The sequence below is a fragment of the Gorilla gorilla genome, chromosome 14 (assembly GCF_029281585.2).
Source record: "Gorilla gorilla gorilla isolate KB3781 chromosome 14, NHGRI_mGorGor1-v2.1_pri, whole genome shotgun sequence".
Taxonomy (NCBI): Eukaryota; Metazoa; Chordata; class Mammalia; order Primates; family Hominidae; genus Gorilla; species Gorilla gorilla.
The window spans coordinates 6,900,810-6,925,783 of record NC_073238.2 but is presented as its reverse complement, the minus strand read 5'-3'; positions in this window follow the sequence as shown (position 1 = coordinate 6,925,783).

Sequence of the window (24,974 nt, the reverse complement as noted above, 5' to 3'; positions counted from 1 at the left end):
GCGGCATCCTCTTTAGTGATGCCACGGATGGGGTCCTCGTCAGCGATGAGCTGGACTGCATCCTCGTCAGCGATGCCCTGGACGGCGTCCTCGTCAGCGATGCCCTGGACGGTGACACCGTCAGCGATGCCATGGATGACGTCCCCTTCAGCGATGCCCTGGGTGGCATCCCCGTCAGCGATGCCCTTGATGGCGTCCCCGTCAGCGAAGCCGTGGACGGCGTCCCAGTCAGCGAGGCCCTGTACGGTGTCCCAGTCATCGAGGCCCTGGATGGCGTCCCAGTCAGTGAATCCCTGGATGGCGTCCCAGTCAGTGATGACGTGGATGGCGTCCTCGTCGGCGATGCCCTGGACGGCGTCCTCGTCGGTGATGCCATGGATGGCGTCGTTGGGGGTGCCCTGGACGGCATCCTCATTGGCGGTGCCATGGACGGCGTCCTTGTCAGCGGTGCCGTGGATGGCGACCTCGTCGGTGGTGCCGTGGAAGGTGTCCTCGTTGGCGGTGTCGTGGACGGTGTCCTCGTTCGTGATGTCGTGGACGGTGTCCCCATGGGGAGCTTGAAGAACACAGAATAAAGGTCAGTTCCCTGGTGGTGGAGACTGTGAATCACCCAGGGGGTTGCTTGGTGTGGTGCATGGAGTTGGCTTATCACAGCATGGGCCAAGCTGATGCTGGGACATACTCCCAGGTGGACCTGCACTAGTGAAGCTAAGGGATATGTCTCAGAACACTTTCTGCAGTCGGAATCAGTTTCCAGGTTCAGGTATGCATTATCCGGTGAAGTGGGGAAATATAAAAACTAGAAATTGACAAATTCATGAAAAGCCTTCCATGAGTGCAAGTGTGATTTTTTTATCCACTTTACATTCAGTATGCATTCACACATACAAAATATTTTTACAAGAAATCAGAAATTTTAATTTTTGTCAGTTATGTTAAATCTAACTTAGCTGCCAACATAAAGATTCTCATTTACTTGGTCTCGAGAAAATGTAGCACATAGTAAGTAGACCAAAATGTTTATTAAATGAAAACACAGAGCAGAGATAGGGGGGCTGCTAGGCAGACTGGGTTGCACCTGATTACCTGGATGATAATAAACTGCACAAAACCTCGGTCAAATTAATATTGAAACTGCCTTTTGCTTGGGCTCGTTTCCCTTGCGGAAGAAGGATGACCAAGAAGATGAACAGGAAAGAAATGAGAAACTGAGGCCTTTGCTTAGTAGCTAAAGGCCACCTTCTGTAACACGAAATAGTCTACAAGTGGCCTTGAACTCTGCCGTGATTCAGTGACAGAGTTCCCTCATGTCTTCTACCCAGGTTGAAGTCCAGCAAAATTGCGACTGTCCTCTTTACAACTTGTGAGACCACACTGCTTCTGCATTTGCCTGTTGTATGAGATTTACACTTGTTTTAAGGCAACATTTTGTTTCAGTTGGGCTGGTGGCCATACCCAGCACTAGCCAGTCAATAGTGAGATGGCTCCTCATGGAGGAGGCTTGGCTTGATGCTGAGGGTCTTTAACCCACATATACAAGAGAGTTGCCACTAAGGGATGGAAGCCAGGCTGATAACCAAGTGCTACACAGAGTTTCTATCTGTCCCTCCTCACCATTTTTGGCTGGCAGGATTTGAGCATTTTAGGGCTTGGGAAGATAGTATTACTAAATCTACTAAAATACATCACCCATCCTTATAGACTTTGGCCAGTTGCTGAGCAAATTAACTTCACAACTGAAGTGGGCCACACTGGCCTTTGTGGTCCCCCACTCCTCTTAGAATTTGTGTGCGTGGGGCCTACTGGAGGGTGGGAGGTGGGAGGAGGGGGAGGATCAGGAAAAATAACTGATATTAGGCCAATGTATGGGTGATGCAATAATCTGTACAACAAACTCTCATGACACACATTTCTATATGTAGCAAACCTGCACATCCTGCACATGTACTCCTGAACTTAAAAGTTAAAAAAAAAAAAAAAAAAAGATCTGTGAGCTGAGCCAAACACCTGGGGATCTTTGTGCTTTTGACACACTGATGACTATGCCTGTCCGTGGGGAGATGAGCCTATAACTGCCCTGGGTTGTGTGACCACGGAGGCCACTTTATGATGATGGGCAGTGTCTGGGGCCTTTTGGGCTCGTTGCTTTTGGGTTTATACATGAATGCTGGACTCCCTGTGTGGTGGTGAACACCCCATGACTAAGTGCATGTCAGTGTCAGCACTGGCCCACACTCCTGGGTTCGTGTTTTCACTTTTTCATTCAGGACCTCAGGAGCTGGGGCCACTCCCACGGCCCTTCAGGTTCTCCACCTGAGCAGTCGGGATAATAAGGCAGACCCGGGGATGGCTCTGGTGAGGGTGGAGGAGTCACTGTACAGAGAGAGTAGAGCGGGGGTGGATTTTATTGTTAGAAGTGGACACTGGTGATTGGGTTGTATAAGTGGGAAATCTCTCCTGAGAAAACACACAGCCTCACCTGTACAGAAACACACACATTCACACCACACGATGCAGCCTCACACAAGACACCACCAATCCTCAAGCACCCAACTCAGCACCACCCAAAAGGGAGCACAGCTGCTTCCTCAAAATTTGGCCATAATTTTTCCCTGGGGAATTCAGGTTTTAAAAAAACACTTCCCCTATACTTATTCCTATCACAATCCCAGGATCTGGGTGGCTCTTCACATTGAAACCAGGCAAGGATGCCACAGGTTTCTTGGCATCCAGATTGTTTTCTTGGCAAGTGATCCCAGAATACTTACTAGATTCACGCCTCAGAGGGGCCACCTGCACCACCTGGAATACAGAAACAAAACTTTTTGAGGGGTATGTCTTGTTGTGCATTATTTGCACAAGGCTCTGTTTCTCTCAATGAATACTGAAAACTTGATCAGAAAGTGTAGTCAACTTCAAGGCCTCCAAGACAAGGGTAGGATACACACTGGAAAAGACATCAGCTTCTGGATGGTGTATCTCTCAGGTCCACGTAGGTTGGCAAGTGCAAAATACTGAATCCAAGGAGTAGACATTGCTTCCAAGGACAAGGATCCCAAGGATACAGTCTACAACCTGAAGCCGTCATAGCTAAATGCCATTTTGGATTACATATCAGTTGCTAAGAGTCACTTCTTCCTCCCCCTCAGAAAACTGCATTGAATACCTGTCATGGACATTGTCATTTTTTCACATGTAAAGTCAGTTGAAAAAGAAAGACACCAAGAAAGGAACATTTCTATTTCAGAGAAAGCAAGGCAACCTTACCCTCGCATTGACTGGCCTCTCTCCATCTCCTCTGTCCTTGTGAACTAGAGACTCCTCAGAGGCTAGGAGGACACACAGCAACAGTTAGTCATAGATGCTTTTGTTCATGAGTTATTCAGGGAGCTCTGCTTAATGTGGACAACAGGACAGTGTGTGTGGATGTGTTTCATTAAAAGCACAGCTTGAGCTCCTGCCAGAAAATCTTCCCTCGCGGAAAGACAGGCAGGAACGAGGAGCTAAGGAGCAAGAAATAGAGTCCCTGGCATTTTGCTGATGGCAAATTAAGGCAATGGGAATGAGTCAGTCTACAAATGGTACTGAAGCACATGCTATAGTTTGATGAGAGTCCCACTGCTCACACTGTGAGGTTTGAAACCCAGTTAAATGGTTTTCTAAACCCTGTAAAAACAATATTAGCTTGCAGGATTTATGTCCCAAGACTAATTTTACCTCTGAGGATCCACAGTGGCTGTCACTGTAGTTATTATGTGTTTTAGCATTTTGCACTTGAATAAAAGCAAAGTTTAATAGACAGATTGGATTCAATTCTAGGCAAAACAGTCTATGGTATTTATTCACTAATCCTTTGTTATAACTGCTGATGGGAGAATTAGAAGTACTGAAATTATATCCTTTAAAATTAATTAAAGCATAATTATTAATCACACAATATTTTTTCATCCAGGCCTCCTTTTCTTTGTCATGCATGCATATTAATTGAGGATGGAGAATATCTACACTTGTTCAGGCCAGCCAACATACGACAGTTTACTTCAAGAGAGGAGACATGGGTTGAATGCTGGTATGTTTTAATTCTTCAGCACGAACAGTTGTAACAAGTGTGGTGAACTAATCACCAGATGGCCCTTTGCTGCCTTATTTGTCATTGTGCCTTACATGTAGCTTGCAGGATTTGATTACGCTTATGTTTTGTGGTGATCATACTTTCAACTATTCCTAAAATACTGCTTCAGTCTTATCTGTTTGGGGTCAACTGCTGAGGATTTCTTACAAATTAATGAAGTTTGTGAATCTAAAGTTCTACACAAAGGGGGAAATATTTGCAAATCATTTATCTTGTAAGAGACTAAAATTTAGAATATATTTTAAATATATTTAAGATATATTCAAACATCTACAACAACAAACTAAAAATCAGACAACTTTTTAAAAATGGGCAAAAGACTTCAACACTTTATGTACAGTATATGATACATATTTGTTGTACTTTTGTATTTTATGTACAGTATACGATACATATTTGGTGTACTTTGATATTTTATGTACACAATAAAATATATATCTTGTGTACTGTGGTATTTTAGGTATGGCATATAATACATATATGGTGAACACTGATATTTTATGTACAGTACATAATATAAGTTTGGTGTACTTTGACATTTTATGTACACAATATAATATATATTTTGTGTACTTTAATAGTTTATGTACAGTATATAATAAATATTTGGTGTACTTTAATATTTTATGTACAGTATATAATATATAATTGGTGTACTTTGATATTTTATGTTCAGTATATAATATATATTTGCTGTACTTTGATATTTTTTGTAGAGTATATAATGTCTGTTTGGTATACTTTGATATTTTATGTACAGTATATAATACATATTTGGGGTATTTTGATATTTTATTTAGAGTATATAAGTTTTTTGTACTTTGATATATTAGGAACAGTATATAATACATATTTGGTGTACTTTGATATTTTATATACAGTACATGATTGATATCTGGTGTAATTTGATATTTTAGGTATAGTATATGATACATATCATCTGTAATTTGATATTACATATTCAGTATATGATATATATTTTGAGTACTTTGATAATTTATGTGCAGTATATAATATATGTTTTGTATACTTTGATATTTTATGTACAGTATATGATACATCTTTTGTGCATTTTGATATTTTATCTACAGCTTATCGTACATATTGCGTGTACTTTCATATTTTATGTATAGAATATAATATATATTTTGTGTGCTTTGATATTTTATGTAGAGTATATAACATATATTTGGTGTGCTTTCATGTTTTATGAACAGTATATGATATATATTTGGTGTGCTTTGATATTTTTTGTAGAATACATGATATATATTTGCTGTGCTTTGATATTTTATGTACAGTATATGAGATATATTTGGTGTGTTTTTATATTTTATGTACTGTATATGATGCATATTTGGTTTGCTTTGATATTTTATATACAGTATATGATACACGTTAGGTGTGCTTTGAATTTTTATATACCGTATATGATACATTTGGTTGTACCTTGATATTTTATGCACAGTACATGATAAATATTTTGTGTACTTTGATATTTTTTGTACAGTAAATGATACATATTTGGTGTACTTTGCTATTTTATGTACAGTGTACGTTTCATATTTGGTGTACTTTGAGGTTGTATGCAGAGAAAATGATACATATTTTGTGTAATTTTATATTTTATGTAAAGTATATGATACAAGTTTGGTGTACTTTGATATTTTATGTACAGTACATGATACAAACTTGGTGTACTTTGGTATTTTATCTACAGTATAAAATATATATTTGGTGTATTTTGATATTTTATGTCCAGTATATGATACATATCTGGTGTACTTTGATATTTTATGTACACTATATAATACATATTTGGGGTACTTTGATATTTTATGTACGAAAGGTAATACATATTTGGGATAGTTTGATATTTTTTGTATAGTATATAATACAAATTTTGGTGTACTTTGATATTTATTGTATTGTATATGATACATATTTGGTGGAATTTGGTATTTTATATACAGTATATGATACAAATTTGGTGTACATTGATATTTTATGTACGGAATGTAATACATATTTGGTGTAATTTCATATTTTATGTACAGTATATAATACATATTTGGTGTACTTTGATATCTTATGTACAGTATATAATACATATTCAGTGTACTTTGATATTTAATGTACAGTATAAAATACATATTCGGTGTACTTTGGTATTTTATGTTCAGTATATTATATATAATCCGTCTACTTCGATATTTTATATACGGTTGATATTTTATATACATTGTAGAACATACCTTTGGTGTACTTGGATATTTTTTGTACAGTATATGATTCATATATGGTGTACTTTGATATTTTATGTACATTATATGACACATATCTGGTGTACTTTGCTATATTATGTACAGTATATGATTCATATCTGGTGTACTTTGATATTTTATGTACAGTATATGATACACATTTTGTGTACTTTAATACTTTATGTACAGTATATAATATATATTTTGTGTATTTTGACATTTTATATACAGCATATTATATATATGGTGTACTTTGATATTTTATATATGGTGTATAATACGTATTCGGTGTACCTTGATATTTTATGTATGGTACGTAATACATATTCGGTGTACTTTGATATTTTATGTACCGTATTTAATAAGTCTTCTGTGTACTTTGATATTTTATGTACAGTATATAATTTATATTTGGTGTACTTTGGTTTTTTAAGTAAAGTAGGTAATGCACATATGGTGTACTTTGATTTTTTATGTACGGTATATAATACGTGTTTGGAGTATTTTGATATTTTGTGTACTGTATATAATATGTATTCGGTGTAATTTGATATTTTATGTACAGTATATTATACATATTTGGGGTAATTTGATATTTAATGTACAGTATATAATACACATTTAGGTACCCTTATATTTTATACAGTGTATAGTACATATTTGGGATACTTTGATATTATTTCTACAGTATATAATACATATTTCAGGTACTTTGACATTTTATGTACAGTATGTCATACGTATTCGGGGAAATTTGATATTTTATGTACCATATATAATATGCATTCGGTGTACTTTGATATTTTATGTACGGTATATAATACGTATTTGGTGTACTTTGATATTTAATGTACAGTATACAATATGTATTTGGTTTACTTTGATATTTTATGTATGTTATATAATATGTATTCGGTTTACTTTGATATTTTACATATGGTATATAAGAAGTTTTCGGTGTAATTTGATATTTTATATATGGTATATAATATGTATTCGGTGTAGATGATACATGATGTATGGTATATACTACGTATTCATTGTACTTTGATATTTTTAGTACGGTATGTAATACGTATTTGCTGTACTTTCATATTTTACGTATGGTACATAATACGTATTCGGTGTAGTTTGATATTTTAGGTTCGGTATATAATACATATTCGGTTTAGTTTGATATTTTACGTACGGTATGTAACACGTATTCGGTGTAATTTGATATTTTATGTGCGGTATATAATACTTATTCGGTGTACTTTCATATTTTATGTAAGGTATATACTACGTATATGGTGTACTTTGATATATTATGTACTGTATATAAAACGTACTCGGTGTACTTTGATATTTTATGTACAGTATATAAAACGTATTCGGTGTACTTTCATATTTTATGTACAGTTTATAATATATATTCTGTGTATTTTGACATTTTATGTACAGTCTATTACATATTCGGTGTACTTTCATATTTTATGTACTTTATATAATACATATTCGGTGCATTCTGATATTTTATGTACGGTATATAATACATATTCGATGTACCTTGATATTTTATGTACGCCATATAATGTGTATTTTGTGTATTTTGAAATAGAATGTATGGTATATAATACACATTCGGTGTACTTTAATAATTTATGTATGGTATATAATATGTATTTGGTGTATTTTGATATTTTATGTACAGTATATAATATGTATTTGGTGTAATTCCATATTTTACGTACGGTATATAATACTTATTTGGTGTACTTTGATATTTTATCTACAGTATATAATACATATTTGGTGAACTTTGATATTTTATGTACCATATATAATATACATTTGGTGTACTTTGATATTTTATGTACATTATGTAATACATATTTGGTGTACTTTGATATTTTATGCACAGTATATAATATATATGTGTTGCAGTTTGATATTTCATGTACGGTATATAATATGTATTCAGTGTACTTTGATATTTTATGTACAGCATATAATAGGTATTCGTTGTACTTTAATTGTTTATGTACAGTATGTAATACGTATTTGGTGTTCTTTGACATTTTATTTACAGAATATAATACCTATTCAGTGTTCTTTGAAATTTTATGTACGGTATATAATACGTATTCCATGTACTTTGATATTTTATGTACCGTGTATAATATGTGTTCCGTGTAGTTTGATATTTTATGTACGGTATATAATATGTGTTCAGTGTAGTTTGATATTTTATATACGCTATATGATACGTATGCAGTGTTCTTTGATATTTTATATACGGTATATAATGCATATTCAGTGAAGTTTGATATTTTATATACGGTATATAACAAGTATTCAGTGTACTTTGATATTTTATGTACAGCATATAATAGGTATTCGTTGTACTTTAATAGTTTATGTAGAGTATATAATACATGTTCGGTGTACTTTGATATTTTATGTACAGTATATAATACGTATTCGGTGTACTTAGAAATTTTATGTAAGGTATATAATACGTATTCCGTGAACTTAGATATTTAATGTACGATATATAATATGTGTTACGTGTACTTTGATATTTTATGTACGGTATATAATAAGTGTTCAGTGTAGTTTGATATTTTATGTAAGGTATATGATATGTATGCAGTGTTGTTTGATATTTTATGTATGGTATATAATACGTATTCGGTGTATTTTGATATTTTATGTATGGTATATAATACGCATTCGGTGTATTTTGATATTTTATGTATGTATATAATACGTTTTCAGTGTATTTTCATATTTTATATACGTAATATAATACATATTCGGTGTTCTTTGATATTTAATGTACGGTATATAATACGTATTCTGTGTTCTTTGATATTTTATGGATGGTATGTAATACGTATTTTGTGTACTTTGATATTTTATGTACGGTATATAATACATATTCAGTGTACTTTGATATTTTATGAACAGTATATAATACATATTTGGGGAACTTTGATATTTTATGTACAGTATATAATACATATTTGGGGTACATTGTTATTTTAAGTACTGTACATAATACATATTTGGGGTACTTTGATATTTTATGTACAGTATATAATATATTTATGGTGTACTTTGCTATTTTATGTACGTTATGTAATATAAATTTTGTGTACTTTGTTATTTTAGGTGCAGTATATAATATATGTTTAGTGTACTCTGACATTATATGCACAGTATAAAAAATATGTTTGGTGTACTTTGATAATTTATGTACACTATATATATTTGGTTTAATTTCATATTTTATGTACAGTATATTATACATATTGGGTGTTCTTTGATATTTTATCTACAGTATATAATATGTAGGTGGTGTACTTTGATATTTAACTACGGTATATAATATATATTTGGTGTACTTTGATATTGTATGTACATTATTAAATAAATATTAGCTGTAAATTGATATTTTATTTACAGTATATAATATATATTTGTTGTACTTTGATATTTTACGTGTAGTATGCAATAAATATTTGGAGAAGTTCCATAGTACATGTACAGTATATAAGATATATTTGGTGTACTTTCATATTTTAAGTAAAGTATATAATACATATTTGGTGTACTTTGATATTTTATGTACAGTATATAATATATATTTGGGGTACTTTGATATTTTATGTACAGTATGTAATACATATTAGTGGTACTTTGATATTTTATGTACAGTATATAATACATATTTGGGGTTCTTTGATATTTTATGTAAAGTATATAATGCATATTTGGGGTATTTTGATATTCTATGTACAGTATATAATATATATTTGCTGTACTTTGATATTTTATATACAGTATAGAATATATATTTGGTGTACTTTGATATTTTGTGTACAATATAGAATATATATTTGGTGTACTTTGAAGTTTTATGTACAGTGTAGAATATATATTTGGTGTACTTTGATATTTTATGTACAGTATAGAATATATATTTGGAGTAAACTGATATTTTATGTACAGTATGGAATATATATTTGTTGTACTTTGATATTTTTTGCACGGTATAAAATATATATTTGGTGTCATTTGATATTTAATGTACAGTGTGGAATATATATTTGGTGTACTTTGATTTTTTATGTACAGTATAGAGTATATATTTGGTGTACTTTGATATTTTATGTACCATATACAATATATAGTTTGGATACTCTGATGTTTTACGTACAGTATAGAATATGTAGTTTGTGCACTTTGATATTTTATGTACAGTATAGGATACATAGATTGTGCACTTTGATATTTTATATCCATTATATAGTATATAGTTTGTGTACTTTGATATTTTATGTACAGTACATAATATATTGTTTGCATACTTTGATATTTTATGTACAGTACATAACATATAGTGTGGGTACTTTGATATTTTATGTACAGTACATAATATATAGATTGGGTAATTTGATGTTTTATGTACAGTACATAATATATATTTTGGGAACTTTGATTTATTATGTACAGTATAGTATACATATTTTGAATACTTTGATATTTTATGTACAGTATACTATATATATTTTGAGTACTTTGATATTTTATGTACAGCATTCAATATATATTTTGGGTACTTTGATATTTTATGTACAGTAATGAAAATATATTTAGGGTACTTCGATATTTTATGTACAGTATAGAATACATATTTTGGGTACTTTGATATTTTATGTAAAATATGGAATATATATTTTTTGTACTTTGATATTGTATGTACAGTATAGAATATATATTTGGTGTACTTTGATATTTTATGTACCTTATAGAATATATATTAGCTGTAATTTGATATTTTATGTACAGTATATGATATATATTTGTTGTATATTGATATTTTATTTACAGTGTAGTATATATATTTGGTGTAGTTTGATATTTTATGTTCAGTGTGGAATACATATTTGGTATACTTTGATATCTTTTGTAGAGTATAGAATACATATTTGGTGTACTTTGGTATTTTATGTACAGCATAGAATATATATTTTGTGTACTTTGATATTTAATATACAGTACATAATATATAGTTTGCATACTTTGATATTTTATGTACACTATACAATATATAGTGTTGGTACTTTGATATTTTATGTAGACTATGGGATATATAGTAAGGGTACTTTGATATATTATGTAAAGTATAGAATATATAGTTTGTGCGCTTTGATATTTTATGTACATTACATAATATGTATTTTGGGTACTTTGATATTTTATGTTCATTACATAATATATAATTTGTGTACTTTGATATTTTATATTCAGTACATAGTATAGACTTTTGATGTTTTATGTACACTACATAATATATAGTTTGGGTACTTTGATATTTTATGTATAGTACATAACATATAGAGTGGGTACTTTGGTATATTATGTACAGTACATAATATATAATTAGGGTACTTTGAAATTTTATGTACAGTACACAATATATATTTTGGGAACTTTGATATATTATGTACAGTATAGTATATGTATTTTGAGTACTTTGAAATTTTATGAACAGTATATTATATATATTTAGGGTACTTTGATATTTAATGTACAGTATACAATATATATTTTGAGTACTTTGATATTTTATGTACAGTATAGTATATATATATTGGGCACTTTGATGTTTAATGTACAGTATACAATATATATTTGGGTACTTTATACTTTATGTACAGTAAAGAACATATATTTTGGGTACTTTGGTATTTTATGTACACTATAGAATACATTTATTAGTACTTTGATAATTTATGTATAATATAGAATATACATTTTTGGTACTTTGATATTTTATGTACAGTATAGAATATATATTTTTGGTACTTTGATATTTTATTCACAGTATAGAATATATATTTGGGGTAATTTGATATTTAATACACAGTATAGAATATATATTTGGTGTACTTTGATATTTTATGTACAATATATAAGGTATAGTTTGTGTACTTTCACATATTATGTACAATATATAAGATATAGTTTGTGGACTTTGATATTTTATGTACAACATATAAGATATAGTTTGTTTTCTTTCATATTTTATGTACAATATATAAGATATAGTTTGTTTACTTTCATATTTTATATACAATATATTAGATACGGTTGGTGTACTTTCATGTTTTATGTACAATATATAAGAAATGTTTGGTGTACTTGGATATTTTATGTATTATATATATAATATAGTTCGTGTACTTTGATATTTTATGTACAATATATAAGATAGTTTGTGTACTTTCATATTTTATGTAAACTATATAAGATAAAGTTTGTGTACTTTCATATTTTATGTAAAATAAGTAAAATATATTTTTTGTACTTTGGTATTTTATGTACAATATAATATTTATTTTGGGTACTTTGATATTTTATGTACAATATATAACATATATTATTTATAATTTGATATGTTATGTACAATATATAATATATGTTTTGTGTACTTTGATATTTTATGTGCAATATATAATAAATGTTTTCTGTATTTGATATTTTATGTATAATATATAATATATATTTGTTGTACTTTGAAATTTTATGTACAGTATATAATATATTTTGTGTACTTTAATATTTTATGTACATTATATGATATATATGGTGTAATTTGCTATTTTATGTACTGTATATAATATATATTTGGTGTACTTTGATATATTATGTACAGTATATAATATATATTTGGTGTACTTTGATATTTTATGTGCAGTATATAATTTACATTTGGTGTACTTTGATATTTTATGTACAGTATATAATATACATATGGTGTACTTTGATATTTTATGTACAGTATATATTACATATTTGGTGTACTTTAATATTTTAGGTACAGAATAGTACACAAATTTGGTGTACTTTTTGATATTTTATGTACCGTATATAATATATATTCCGTTTACTTTGACATTTTATTTACCGTATATAATATATATTTTGTGTACTTTTGTATTTTATGTATGGTATATAATACGTGTTTTGTGTACTTTGATATTTTATGTTCGGTATGTAATACGTATTCGGTGTACTTTGATATTTTATGTACGGTACATAATACGTTTACGGTGTACTTTGATAATTTTTGTATGGTATATATAACGCATTTGGTGTAGTTTCATATTTTAGGTACAGTATATAATATATGTTCAGTGTACTTTGACATTTTATGTACGGTATATAATACTTATTGGGTGTACTTTGATATTTTATGTACGGTATATAGAACGTGTTCGGTGTAATTTGATATTTTACGTACGGAATATAATACGTATTCGGTGTACTTTGATATTTTATATACGCTATATAATACTTATTCAGTGTACTTTGATATTTTATGCACAGTATATAATACGTAATCGGTGTACTTTGATATTTATTTACGATATATTGTACATATTGGGTGTACTTTGATATTACATGTACTGTATATGATACATATTGGGTGTATTTTGATATTTTGCAAACGGTATATAGAACGTATTCGGTGTACTTTGATATTTTACGTATAGTATATAATACGTATTCCGTGTATTCTCATATTTTATGTACTGTATATATTGTATATTTGGTGTAGTTTGATATTTTATGTACAGTATATTACACGTTCGGTGTACTTTGATATTTTATGTACGGTATATGATTCCTATTCGGTGATTTTGATATTTTATGTACGGCATATAATACGTCTTCGGTGTACTTTGATATTTTTTATACGGTATATAATATGTATTTGGTGTAGTTTGATATATAATGTACGGTGCATAATACGTATTCGGTGTGCTTTAATATGCTATGTATGGTATATAATATGTATTTGGTATATTTTGATAATTCATGTGCGGTATTTAATAAGTATTTTGTGTAATTTGATATTTTATGCATGGCATATAATACGTAGTTGGTGTAATTTGATATTTTATGTATGGTACATAATACATATTCGGTGTACTTTGATATTTTATGTACGGTATATAATACATATTCGGTGATTCTGATATTTTATATACAGAATATAACACATATTCGGTGTACTTAGATATTTTATGTACAGTATAAAGTAAATATTTGGTGTTCTTTGATATTTTATGTACAGTATATAATATATATTTGGTGTACTTTGATATTTTATGTACAGAATATAATACATATTCAAAGTGCTTTGATATTTTATGTACAGTATATAGTATATATTTGGTGTACTTTAATATTATATGCACAGTATATAATTTATATTTGGTGTACTTTGATATTTTATGTACAGTATATAATATATATTTGGTTTACTTTGATGTTTTATTTATGGTATATAATACGTATTCAGTGAAATTTGATATTTTATCTACAGTATGTAATACGTAGTCGGTTTATTTTGATATTTTATGTATGGTATATAATATGTGTTCGGTGTACTTTGATATTTTATGTACGGTATATAATACGTATTCGTTGTAATTTTATATTTTAAGTATGGTATATAATACATATTCGGTGTACTTTGATATTTTATGTGTGGTGTTTAATACGTATTTGGTGTACTTTGATATTTTATTTACGGTATATAATACGTATTCGGTGTACTTTGATATTTTATATACAGTATATAATACGTATTTGGTGTACTTTGATATTTTATGACCGGTAGATAATACTTATTCGTTGTAGATTGATATTTTATGTATGTATATAATACGTATACGGTGAACTTTGATATTTTATATACGGTATGTAATACGTATTTGGTGTACTTTGATATTTTATGTACTGTATTCAACACGTATTCTGTGTACTTTCATATTTAATGTACGTTATATAATACGTAATCGGTGTACTCTGATATTTTATGTATGGTATATAATACGTATTCAGTGTACTTTGATATTTTATGTACAGTATATAATAGATGTTCTGTGCACTTTGATGTTTTATGTACAGTATATTACATATTCGGTGGGCTTTATTTTATGTATGGTATATAATACGTAATCTGTGTACTTTGATATTTTAAGTACGGTATATAATACATATTCGGTGTACTTTGATCTTTTGTGTACTGTATATAATACGTATATGGTGCACTTTGATATTTTATGTACAGTATATAATACGTATTCGGTGTACTTTGATATTTTATGTATGGTATATAATACGTGTTTGGTGTACTTTGGTATTTTATGAACAGTATATAATACATTTTCTGTGTACTGTGACATTTTATGTACAGTATATTACATATTTGGTGTACTTTGATATTTTATATATGGTATATACTACATATTTGGTGTACTTTGATATTTTATGTATGGTATATAATACATATTAGGTGTACTTTGATATTTTATGTACAGTATATAACAGATATTGGGGTACTTTGATATTTTATGTACAGTATGTACTAAATATTTGTGGGACTTTGATATATTATGTACAGTATATAATACATATTTGTGGTAAATTGATATATTATGTACAGTATATACTACATATTTGTGGTACTTTGATATTTTATGTACGGTATGAAATACGTATTCAGTGTACTTTGACATTTTATGTACAGTATATAATACGTATACGGTGCACTTTGATATTTTATGTATGGTATATAATACGTATTCGGTGTAATTTTATATTTTAAGTATGGTATATAATACATATTCAGTGTACTTTGATATTTTATGTGTGGTGTTTAATACGTATTTGGTGTACTTTGATATTTTATTTATGGTATATAATACGTATTCGGTGTACTTTGATATTTTATATACAGTATATAATACGTATTTGGTGTACTTTGATATTTTATGACCGGTAGATAATACTTATTCGTTGTAGATTGATATTTTATGTATGTATATAATACGTATACGGTGAACTTTGATATTTTATATACGGTATGTAATACGTATTTGGTGTACTTTGATATTTTATGTACTGTATTCAACACGTATTCTGTGTACTTTCATATTTAATGTACGTTATATAATACGTAATCGGTGTACTCTGATATTTTATGTATGGTATATAATACGTATTCAGTGTACTTTGATATTTTATGTACAGTATATAATAGATGTTCTGTGCACTTTGATGTTTAATGTACAGTATATTACATATTCGGTGGGCTTTGTTATTTTATGTACGGTATATAATACATATTCTGTGTACTTTGATATTTTAAGTACGGTATATAATACATATTCGGTGTACTTTGATCTTTTGTGTACTGTATATAATACGTATATGGTGCACTTTGATATTTTATGTACAGTATATAATACGTATTCGGTGTACTTTGATATTTTATGTATGGTATATAATACGTGTTTGGTGTACTTTGGTATTTTATGAACAGTATATAATACATTTTCTGTGTACTGTGACATTTTATGTACAGTATATTACATATTTGGTGTACTTTGATATTTTATATATGGTATATACTACATATTTGGTGTACTTTGATATTTTATGTATGGTATATAATACATATTAGGTGTACTTTGATATTTTATGGACAGTATATAACAGATATTGGGGTACTTTGATATTTTATGTACAGTATGAACTAAATATTTGTGGGACTTTGAGATATTATGTACAGTATATAATACATATTTGTGGTACATTGATATATTATGTACAGTATATACTACATATTTGTGGTACTTTGATATTTTACGGACGGTATGAAATACGTATTCAGTGTACTTTGACATTTTATGTATAGTATATAATACGTATATGGTGCACTTTGATATTTTATGTATGGTATATAATACGTATTCGGTGTACTTTGATATTTTATGTATGGTGTATAATATGTGATCGGTATACTTTGATGATTTATGAACACTATATAATACGTATTCAGTGTACTTTGATATTTTATGTATGGTATATAATACGTATTCGGTGTACTTTGATATTTTATGTCCGGTATTTAATACGTATTCGGAGTACTTTGATATTTTACGTACGTTGCATAATACATATTCGTTGTACTTTGATATTTTACGTACAGTATATAATATGTATTCAGTGTAATTTCATATTTTATATATGGTATATAATACTTATTTGGTGTACTTTGATATGGAATATTTGGTGTACTTTGATATTTTATTTAAAGTATAAAATATATATTTGGTGTACTTTGATATTTTAGGTGAAGTGTATAGAATATATTTGCAGTAGTTTTATAGTTTACGTAGAGTATATAATATAATTTTGGTGTACTTTGTATTTTTTGTATACTATGTAACATATATATGGTGTACTCTGATATTTTATGTACAGTGTATAATATGAGTTTGGTGTACTTTGATATTTTATGTACAGTATAAAATATATATTTTGTGTTCTTTGATATTTTATGTACAGTATTTAATATATATTTGGTGTTCTTTGATATATTACGTACAGTATATAATATCTGTTTGGTGCACTTTGATATTTTATATACAGTATATAATGTATATTTGGTGTTCTTTGATATTTTATGTATAGTTTATAATATATATCTGTTGTACTTTCATATTTTATGTACAGTATACAATACATATTTTGTGTACTTTGATATTTTATGAACAGTATAAAATAAGTTTGGTGTAAATTGATATTTTGTGTACAGCATTTAATATGTGTTCGGTGTACTTTGATATATTATATACACTAGATAATATATATTTGATATACTTTGACATTTTATGTACAGTATAAAATCAATATTTGGTGAAAATTGATGTTTTACGTACAGTGTCTAATATATATTTGTTGTTCTTTGTTATTTTTTGTACAGTATATAAGATATATTTGGTGTACTTTCATATTTTATGTACAGTATATATGATATATTTGTGGTAATTTCATAACTTATGTACAGTGTATAATATATATTTGGTGTACTTTGATAATATATGTGCTGTATATAACATATATTTGTTGTAATTTCATATTTCATGCACAGTATATAAGATATATTTTGTGTACTTTCATATATTATGTACAGTATATAAGATATATTTGGTGTACTTCCATATTTTATGTACAGTATATAAGGTATATTTGGTGTACTTTCACATTTTTTATACAGTATAATATATATATGTGGTGTACTTTGCTGTTTTATGTACAGTTTATAATATATATTTGGTGCACTTTGATAATTTATGTACAGTAGATAATATATATTTAGTGAAATTTTATATTTTATGTACAGTATATGAGATATATTTGGAGTACTTTCTTATTTTATGTACTGTATATAAGATATATTTTGTTTACTTTCATTTATTATGTACAGTATATAATATATATATGGTGTACTTTCATATTTTAGGTACAGTATATAATATATATCTGGTGTAGTTTGATATTTCATGTACAGTAAAAAACATAAAATTTGTGTACCTTGATGTTTTATATACAGTATATAATAAGTAATTGGTGCACTTTCATATTTTAAGTACAGTATATAATATTTATTTTGTTTACATTGATATTTTTTGTACAGTGTATGCGTTTGGTGTGCTTTGATATTTTATGTACAGTATAAAAGATATGTTTGGTGTGCTTTGATAATTCATCTACAGTTAGTAATATGTATTTGGTGTAGTTTGAAATTTTATGTACCCTATATAAAATACATTTGGTATACTTTCATATATTATGTACACTATGTAGTATATATTTGGGGTACTTTGATATATTATGTAGAGTATATAATATATATTTTGTGTACTTTGATATTTTATGTACAGTATATAAAATATATTTGGTGTACTTTGATATTTTAAGTGCAGTATATAATACGTATGGTGTATTTTCATATCTAATATACAGTATACAATATATATTTGCTATACTTTTATATTTTATGTACAGTATATAATATATATTTGATGTCATTTCATACTTTATGTACACTATATTATATATTTGGTGCTCTTTGATATTTTATGTACAGTAGATAATATATATTTCGTGTACTTTGATATTTTATGTACAGTATATAATGTATATTTGGTGTACTTTGATAGTTTATGTACACTACATTATATATTTGCTGCACTTTGATATTTTATGAGCAGTATATAATATATATTCGGTGTACCTTAATTCTTTATGTACAGAATATAATATACATTTGGTGTACTTTGATATTTTATATACAGTATATAATATATATGGTGTAATTTGATTTTTTATGTACAGTATATAATATAAATTTGTTGTACTTTCATATTTTATGTAAAGTATATAATATATATTTGGTGTACATTGATATTTTATCTACAGTACATAATATATATTTGCTGTACTTTCATATATTATGTACAGTATGTAATATACATTTGGTGTACTTTGATATTTTATGTACAGTATATAATGTAGTTTTAGTGTACTTTGATTTTTTATGTACAGTGTTGAATATACATGTGGTGTAGTTTGATATTTTACGTATACTATATAATATATATTTTGTGTAATTTTATACTTTATGTACACTGTATAATATATATTTGGTGTACTTTGATATTTTTGTACAGTATATAATATATATTAGGTATAGTTTGATATTTATAAATAGTACATAATATACATTTCGTGTACTTTGATACTTTATGTTCAGTAAATTATATATATTTGGTACAATTTGATATTTTATCTACATTATATAATATATATTTGGTGTACTTTCACATTTCATGTACAGTATTTAATATATATTTTGAGTACTTTGATAATGTATCTACAGTATATAATATATAATTTGTGTACTTTGTTATTTTATGTACAGTATATAATATATAATTGGTTTCCTTAGATACTTTATGTACACTATATTATTTATTTGTTGTACTTTGATATTTTATGTTCAGTATATAATATATATATTTAATGTACTTTGACATTTTATGTACGGTACATAATATATATTTTGTGTACTTTGATATTTCATGTACAGTATATAATGTTTATTTGGTGTACTTTGAAAATATATGTACAGTATATAATATATATTGTTGCAGTTTTATATTTTATGCACAGTTTACAATATATATTTGTTGTACTTTACTATTTTATGTACAGTATATTATATATTTGTTTTACTTTGATATTTTTGTATAGTATATAATATATATTTGGTGTAAATTTAAATTTTATGTACAGTGTATAATATATTTGGTGTACTTTGATATTTTATATACAGTATATAATATATACGGTGTACTTTATTATTTTATGTACAGTATAAATTATATGTTTGCAGTATTTTTATATTTTATGTACAGTATATAATATATATTTGCTTTATTTTGATATTTTATGTAGAGTACATAATGTATATTTTGTGTACTTTGATATTTTATGTACAGTATAAAATGTACATTTGGTGCAATTTGATATTTTAGGTACAGTATATAATGTATATTTTGTGTAGTTTGATATTTTACTTACAGTGTATAATATATATTTGGTGTACTGGATATTTCATATACAGTATATAATATGTATTTGGTGTACTTTGATATTTTATGTATAGTATATAATATTTATTTGGTGTAATTTGATATTTTATGTACAGTATATTAAAATATGTATTTGGTGTACTTTGATATTTTGTGTACTGTGTATAATATATATTTGGTGTACTTTGATAATTTATGTGAAGTACATAATATATAATTGGTGTAATTTGGTATTTTATTTGCAGTATATAATACAGATTTGATTTATTTTGATATTTTACGTACAGAATATAATACGTATTTGGAGATCTTTGATATTTTATGTACAGCATAACATATATATTTGGTGTACTTTGATATAGTATGTACGGTATATAATATATATGTGCTGTAATTTGATATTTTATGTACAGTACATAATATATATTTGGTGTAATTTTATATTTACATACACTATATAATATATATTTTGTGTAGTGTGATATTGTATGTACACTAGATAATGTATATTTGGTGTACTGTGATATTTTATGTACATTGTACAACATGTTTGGTGTACTTTGATATTTCATGTACAGTGTATAATATATATTTGGTGTACTTTGATATTTTATGTACTGTATGTAATATATATCTTGTGTATTTTCATATTTTATGTACAGTATATAATATATATTTGCTGTAGTTTTATATTTCATGTACACTATATAATATGAATTTATTGTAATTTGATATTTTATGTATAGTCTATAATATATATTCGGTATGCTTCTACATTTTATGTACGGTATATAATACATATTTTGTGTATTTTCACATTTTATGTAGAGCATATAATATATATTTGGTGTTCTTTTATATTTTATGTAAAGTATATAATATATATTTAGTGTAATTTGATATTTTATATACGGTGTATAATATATATTTGGAGAATTTTAACATTTTATGCACAGTGTATAATATACATTTGTTTTCCTTTGATATTTTAAGTATAGTATATAATAAATATTAGGTGGCCTTTGATATTTTATGTACCATAGATAATATACATTTGGAGTATTTTGATATTTTATGGACAGTATATAATATATATTTGGTGTACTGTGATAATTTATGTACAGTATAACATGTATATTTGGTGTACTTTGATATTTTATGTACAGTATATAATTTATGTTTTGTGTGCTTTGATATTTTATGTAAGGTATATAATATATATTTGGTGTAATTTGATATTTTATGTACTGTATATAATACATATTTTTTGTATTTTCATATTTTATGTACAGTATATAATATGTATATGGGGTACTTTTATATTTTATGAACAGTATATAATACGTATTTAATGTAATTTGATATTTCATGTACAGTATATAATATATATTTGCTGTGCTTTTATATTTTTTGTACAGTATATAATATATATTTGGTGTAATTTGATATTTTATGTACAGTATGTAATATATATTTTGTGTATTTTTACATTTTATGTACTGTATATAATATATTTTTGGTGTACTTTTATATTTTGTGTACAGTATATAATATATATTTAGTGAAATTTAATGTTTAACGTACAGTATATAATATATATTTGGTGAAATATGACATTTTATGTACAGTATATAACATATATTTGGTGTACTGTGATATTTTATATACAGTATATAATATGTATTTGGTGTACTGTGATATTTTTTATACAGTATATAATGTATGTTTGGTGTACTTTGATTTTTTTTATGGTATATAATATATATTTGGTGTGCTTTGGTATTTTATATACAGTATATAATATACATCTGGTGTACTGTGATATTTTATTTACAGTATATAATATATATTTGGTGTACTGTGATATTTTATGCACATCATATAACATATATTTTGTATACTTTGATATTTTATGTACAGTATATAACATATATTTTGTGTATTTTCATATTTTATGTACAGTATATAATATACATTTGGGGTACTTTTATATTTTTTGTACAGTATATAATATGTATTTAGTGTAATTTGATATTTCATTTCCAGCATATGATATATATTTTGTGTGCTTTTATACATTATGTACAGTATATAATAAATATTTGGGGTATTTTTCATTTTATGGACAGTATATAATATATATTTGGTGTGCTTTCATATTTTATGTACAGTATATAATATATATTTAGTGTAATTTGACATTTTATGTACAGTATATAATACATGTTTGGTGAACTTTGACATTTTAGGTACAGTGTATAATATACATTTGGTGTCCTTTGTTATTTTATGTACAGTATATACTATACATTTGGGGTATTTTGATATTTTATATACAGTATATAATATATATGGTGTACTGTGATATTTTATATAGAGCATATAATGTATATTTGGTGTACTGTGATATTTTATGTACATTATGTAATGTATATTTGGTGTAATTTGATATTTTTTGTACAGTATATAATATATATTTGGTGTGCTTTCTTATTTTATTTACAGTATATAATATATATTTGGTGTACTTTGATATGTTATGTACAGTATATAGTATATATTTTGTATAGTTTCATATTTTAAGTACAGTATATAATATATATTTGCTGTACTTTTATATTTTATGTACAATATATAATACACATTTAGTGTAATATGATATTTTATGTACATTATATAATATATATTTGGTGTGCTTTGATTATTTATGTGCAGAATACAACATATATTTGGTGTACTGTGATCTTTTATGTGCAGAATATAATATATGTTTTGTGTATTTTTACATTTTATGTACAGTATATGATATATATTTGGTTTACCTTTATACTTTATGTACAGTATATAACATATGTTTAGCTTAATTTGATATTTTATGTACAGAATATAATACATATTTGCTAAACTTTGACATTTTATATATTGTGTATAATATACGTTTGGTGTCCTTTGATATTTTATGTACAGTATATAATACATATTTTGGGTATTTTTAAATTTTATGTACAGTATATAATATATATATATGGTGTACTGTGATATTTTATGCACAGTATATAATATACATTTAGTGTACTGTCATATTTTATGTACAGTATATACTACATATTTGGTGAACTTTGACATTTTATGTACAGTGTATAATAAACATTGTTTGTCCTTTGATATTTTAAGAACAGTATACAATATATATTTTGTGTATTGTGATATTTTATCTACAGTATATAATATATATTGGGCGTACTGTGATATTTTATGTACAGTATATAATGTATATTTGGTTACTTTGATATTTTATGTACAGTATATAATATATATTTTGTGTGCTTTGATACTTTATGTACAGTATATAATTTATATTTTGTGTATATTTACATTTTATGTACAGTGTACAATATATATTTGGTTTATTTTATATTTTATGTACTGTATATAATATGTATTTAGTGTAATTTGTTATTTTATGTGCAGTATATAATATATATTTGGTATGTTTTTATATTTTATGTACAGTATATAATATATATTTGGTGTACTTTGATATTTTATGTACAGTATATAATATATATTTTTTGTACTTTTATACTTTATGTACAGTATATAATACGTATTTAGTGTAATTTGATATTTTATGTATGATATATAATATGTATTTGGTGAATTTTGACATTTAATGCAAAGTATATAATGTATATTTGTTGTCTTTTGATATTTTATGGTCAGTATATGGTATATATTTGGTTTATTTTGATATTTTAGGTACAGTATATAATATATATTCGGTGAAATGTGATATTTTATGTGCAGTATGTAATGTAAGTTTGGTGTAGTATGATATTGTATGTACAGCATATAATATATATTTGGTGTACTTTGATGTTTTATGTACAGTATATAATATATAGGTGAAATTTGATATTTTATGTACAGTATATAATATGTATTTCGTGTAATTTGATATTTTATGTACAGTATATAATATATATTTGGTGTGCTTTTATATTTTAAATACAGTATATCATATATATTTAGTGAAATTTGATATTTTAGGTACAGTATATAATATGTTTT